The sequence below is a fragment of the Sinocyclocheilus rhinocerous genome, unplaced genomic scaffold (assembly GCF_001515625.1).
Source record: "Sinocyclocheilus rhinocerous isolate Xijiao unplaced genomic scaffold, SAMN03320098_v1.1 scaffold142, whole genome shotgun sequence".
Taxonomy (NCBI): Eukaryota; Metazoa; Chordata; class Actinopteri; order Cypriniformes; family Cyprinidae; genus Sinocyclocheilus; species Sinocyclocheilus rhinocerous.
The window spans coordinates 812,805-818,545 of NW_015644380.1; the positions used below are offsets into that span (position 1 = coordinate 812,805).

Sequence of the window (5,741 nt, forward strand, 5' to 3'; positions counted from 1 at the left end):
ACCAGAAGAAAGATTGTATACTTTTTCCACAGAGGCCAGTATTTCTTAGAAATAAAAATGTTACAACCATTTGAAATTCTAGAATGTCATGTGTTTATCACAAAAAGGTAAGCCTGCACTTGAACTTTTTTTGTCTGTCAGCATGCTTAGATGTCTGTTCATAAAAGTATTTATTGCTGCATTGCATAAATAAACACAATTTATCACATGATGTGCCAAATCAATGGTTGATAAAGGGATTTTTGATAATTCTTTCAATAACAATCAACAAAAGTGGATTTTTTTATGGCTTTAGCAGAGAATATGAATGTTAGAAATGTATGTATAATGTTGGACATGCACAGCACTGCCCCTGCTGACCTCAGCATGACACTCTCTCATTCCCAACAGCATTGTGTGTCTACAACACATTTCTATAGAACTTACTTTAAGTTTTATACTCACAGAAATATATGTAGCGTGTTACACCTGTTATATCCTTGTATAATGCCAAATAAAAAGATTTGTATAAAATTGGATTTGTCTGCATTTGTAAAGGTTTTCATGTTTGTCCCCTACTGGCCAATCAGAATCAAGTCTTCCAGAGAGCCGCATAATACTCGATTCTGATTGCACCATCCACTTTTTTCATTTTTCCCGTATGGATTTGAAAAAAAGTCTTAATTAAAGAGTTGGAAACTGGCAGCTACGGCATTAATCACAACATCACAAACTTTGATTTGAAGCAAAAAGTATTTGAAAATCAAACGAAAAGACAAAGGTACAAGACTGTGTACCTAACAGCTTTAGTGAGGGAACGAACTACAATCCAATAAAGCACAGAGGATGCCATAATCAAATTAAAAACATCAGACAAATATAAAACTTCTGATTTAAAATTTATAAACAACATTTAACCTTTTTTGCAAAATATGAATACACATAAAAACATTTAAGTAAGAGCGTAGGGATACTGACTCGAAGGATTCATGGGAGTGGCCGTGTTCCTTTGCTGCAATTTGCTTGTGTCAAATCTCTGATTGGTGATTTCTATGCAGAATCATGGATAATGTATTTTTCATCAGGAATTCCACTGTTAAACATGAATATTTAAAAATAAGTTGAAATGTTGTGGACTGTTGGATTCAACAAAGGCACATACAGTAGCATGGGTTTACTACCTTGTAGCTCAGGTCTGTCTGAGCTGAGCTGAAAAGTTATCTTTAATAAAAAGCTTTCCCCTGTTGAGAAAATGAATGTGATTTTTAATTCGGAAACCTGACTGCTGCACTGTATGTTTGAGGTTGTCCATGACAACGCTATTTATCACACCTAAATGCAACAGGTAACATCTTACTTCTGTAGTGTTCATCTTGTTGCAAGGCTTAATGTTTGGTACGTTGTAATGGACTATTTTTTACTTAGTGGAGCTTTAAATAACATACAGGTTGGATTATAAAAAACTCATCTCAGATCATTATTTCATGTTCATGTATTTATTTATATCGCAACTTGTTGTGTAACAAGCATGGATAATGTATCATCTATAGCTAAATAAATCCTGTCAGGTTGATTAGGGCTCAGACATGGAATGGAACATCTATTCATCTTCTAATCTTTCTGTCTGATGAGTTCTGAAATAGACTGAAGCAAATTCACTAAGCAGCAGTTACACTACTACATGGCAGACTCCATCTGTTTTGTTTCTGGCCATAAATGTCAGTGGAAAAGACCCAGATCTCCTTCAAATCTCATTGGATTTTAACCCAGACCCAACTATGTTTGGGACATGACTCGATGGTGACATATTTCAAAACAACAGCACTTGTTTGACAATCACTGTAATCTCTGGAAATCTTTTCCCGCTTATGGTTGATTACACTGCTCATTTTCCCCATCAGCATGACAAATGTTGTTTTCAAAGCTGACGCTACTGAGAAATCGCCAGCCCTCATTTTGTGGTTCATGCTTCAAGTGTTTCAAGTTGGTGGTGGTGAGGAGCATGCCTTCGAGACACTCTGCACTTAGGTGTTTGTACAATTCAAAATAAAAGCGATAGTTTGAATGGCTTCTTTTGAGTTGAATTTCTTAAATGTTTAAATCAAAACATCTTGAACTTGAGAATTTGCAATAAATGCAACATATGTAAGACTGAGTTACATGAACTCTACACAAGTTGCTACTCCTTTATAGAGTTTCAAATTGTTCCGTCATATGTGCTTTGTTTAAAAAAAAAAGCGAAGCACTAAACTTAAAGGACTAATTACATTAAAAAAAATAAATAAATTGCATATGGCTTTAAATCGCTTCATGCACAGACCTTTTAGACTTAGAATATCAAACACAAGAAGTAATAATCAACAAATTGATCATTTGAAAAACTCATCCTGACATCACAAGACAGAAATGAGACAACAAAATCAAAAACAGTGTAAATAACAGAGGCGGACAGTAGTGAAGTATTTTTACTCTGCTGCTTTGGAATGTAGTGAAGTAAAGTTTTCCAAAGAAAAACACTCTGATAAACTACAGATACTTTTTAAATTTACTTGAGTAAAGTAAAAATACTTCACTACTGTTCGCCTCTGTATATGTATTAGGGGTGTAACGATTAATCTATCTATCTATCTATCTATCTATCTATCTATCTACCAACCTGTCTGCCTGTCTGTCTGTGCACTATATTTATATTTTTAAACCTCTACTGCAAAGATTTTGATGGTACATGATAAAAAATTATTCCACATACTTTTTTTGTTTATTTGGGAACATTTTATTGATAAAACATTTTTTGACCACCCCTCACCCCCCATCCCAATATATATTTTTTTGCCTTAGGGCAACGTTGTGCATCAATGATGCAAAATCACGGAGAAAATTCTCCATTCACATATCATAAGACAATGTTCAGAGAGCAATACAAAATCACAAATCTGTCAAAAAATGTCAAGAAATCATTAAGTGAAAAGGGAAAAACACTTGAAACACATTGATATATTGCATTTGCTACAGACGTAGGTTTGTGTCGTAGTGCAGGGCTCCTGCAGAGTTTAGCTCCAACAACAATTAAACACACCTGCCTGTAGCTTTCTAGTGATCTTAAAAGGCATTCATTAGCTGGTTCTGATGTGTTTGATTACCCAGACCTGATGTAGTGTGTCGTGTCATATCATGTACTTCATGGAATGAGATTTTACTCTGTGTGAAACTTCAAAAAGCACTTCTTCTCTGCTGTGAAACCGAGGTGCACGTTACAATTTTTGCACATCACTTTGAAATCCTGTGCACCCAGGAACCTTGCATCTTCCCTTTTTGTCACACATTATTTGCCCAATTCATTTAAAAATACATGTACTGAACATGGGGCATAAGCCCGAGGGCAACAATTTTATTTTATAATGTTTAAAGTAGTCAATTAGTTAGATTAGTTTAAATGTCAACACTGGATTTAAATTTCTTCATTGGACTATAAGATATAGTCAAAGCAGCCACACCCAGATCAAGCATCTGATTCCTGGGGTCTTTAGCCCAGGATTAGCCCAGGATGTGGCTAGTCAAAGGGTTTTGTCTCGGTCTAGTGCTACAAAATGAATAATTCCATTAAAAGAGCTATGAACGAATCTTCATCAGTTTCCTGTGTTAAATTAAAGATTTAATTATGTGTGCCATCTCATTCCGATATATCCCCGCAATGGGAGTCAGGAAGATGGTTATTGCTTGAACGGAAACATGCTCCCACACCTTATTGGACTGTTCTTTGATACTTTTCAAACATTTTATGTATGTTTGAAAAAGTATGCAGGACAGCTTCTTTTCCTTCTGTTTCCATTGTGTGTGTGAATGCAGTTAAACTAGGGTGACCATACGTGCCATTTTCCCAGGACACGTCCTGGCCAGGATTTCTATATTGCCTAAAATATCTAGGTTTTGGCTTTGTTTGCGTGTGCAGACCGATCGGTGTATGACATCATTTTTAATAATTTAATGATATTATTTTATTATTAGATAAACAAAAGGTCATTAAAATATTATATTATTTTGTTATTTTAAATTAAATAATAATATTATTTTTTTTATATTTAATTTGTTTAAAGTAATATTTAAAAATTAGTTCATTTATTACCCATAACCTCACAGTCATAATAAAATCAGCCAATAATTAGACAACAGAATTTTTAAACAACAAAAAATTAATTTTCTGTTTTATAAATAAAAAAAGTGTTTGTTTATTTATTTATTTATCAATCGATCCATCCATCCACCTATCCATCTTCCAGTAGAAAGAGTTTCAGTTGTCTCTGGTCTCCACTATTTGTGAATAATTATTTTGCAACTCTTTCTGCAATTAGATGTCATTTGTTCAAGTAGCAAACAAATCAGATAGCTTTGATATTGGAGCTTTCAAAATGGCTGCCATTCACTTAATTAGCTTCAAGCTAACAGTCCACTGAGAGGAGCAGCATCATTAATGTTGAGTTCAGCAGAGGTGGGGCCTCCAATCCACCTGCCTTAAGGCAGATAGAACAGATAATCAAAGAATTCTGAGGTTCCACACTGTAATTGGGCTATTATTTGGAAAAGTGGAAGAAGTTTATCAAGCGTTTAACAGAAGGTCTTTTGGCTGAAGTAGCACGGTGGAGAACTAGCCCTCTGGCTAACTGTTTTGCTGGAAGTATTGAGACCAAACATGGCTGGCTAGACGATTGTTTGAGGTCCTGCTCTAAATGACTTAAGGTGAGTCATATTTCAGTAACAACGAGGACTTCTTTATATTGGAGCAAGGGAGCTGCTTGTGGGTGGGTCGGTCACTTCCAGTCATTCTCCACAGCCATTCCCAGTGTGGTAGGACTCTGTTTACCAGAATAAATAAGTAATTATATGTCATCTTTCTGCCAAGTTATTGAAAGAGATTCTTGTTCCTGTTAGCTTTGCCTATTGAATTCAGTGTTAGCAAAGATATTTTTTATTGTATTATTATCTTTTTTTTTTTTTTTTTGAGCTGGTTGACCAAGGCAGGTTAATTTGTTAAGCTAAGACAAACACATCCAAAACTAATGCATTCTCATGGCAATTTTATCATTATTTTACATTTTGGTGAATAGTTGGTCAATTCGTGTGAATAAATCTCACTTGTAGTTTTTCATACAATCTACTCCTGCTCCACTGACGTTTAGGGGTGAAGTTAAGGGTGCAGCTTCATGCCTTTTTTCCATAAATTGTATGTTTTTGAACAAATTCATATGAAAATTACCATTTCGTAAAACTTCAGATTGTCCAAAACTCAACATGTTGGTCTCTTCAACATGAAATGTATAGCAATTGTAAAAATAGATTCAAATGCCCAATGCACATTCAGATTTCTGATCTTTTTTGTTTTCGTTTTTTTACAAAATGTTTATTGGAAATATGTACTATTTACTTTACTATTAGATGTGTAGCTGTTTAACGCAATATCTGTCTGTCTGTATACATTTATGATTATTTATTATTTTATTGTTTTTATTTTTTTATTATTATTAGATAAATAAAAGCCCAATTAAATATTATAAATAATATCTTTTATTAAAACATGCTATTAGGTTTTTTTTTTTTTTTTTACTTTCTGAACTTATCCTTTTTTGAATAAAGTTTTTATTTTTTTATTTTTTCTTTCAGAAAAAATTTGCATACTTTTTACTATTGGACATGCAGCTCTTAAAGGGGTCATATGATGCGATTTTCAAGTTTTCCTTTCTCTTTGGAGTGTTACAAGTGATTGTGCA

The 5,741-nt window shown here is 33.9% G+C and overlaps 1 protein-coding gene across 1 annotated transcript in view; it reads left to right on the forward strand.

The window, feature by feature from the left end:
* Window positions 1-4,427: 4,427 nt before the first annotated feature.
* LOC107758301 (extracellular sulfatase Sulf-1) overlaps window positions 4,428-5,741 on the forward strand; it is a 98,294-nt gene continuing 96,980 nt past the window's right edge. Inside the window, exon 1 of the mRNA XM_016576012.1 lies at window positions 4,428-4,713. The gene's annotated coding sequence lies outside the window, so the exon portion shown is untranslated. The remainder of the gene's footprint in view (window positions 4,714-5,741) is intronic.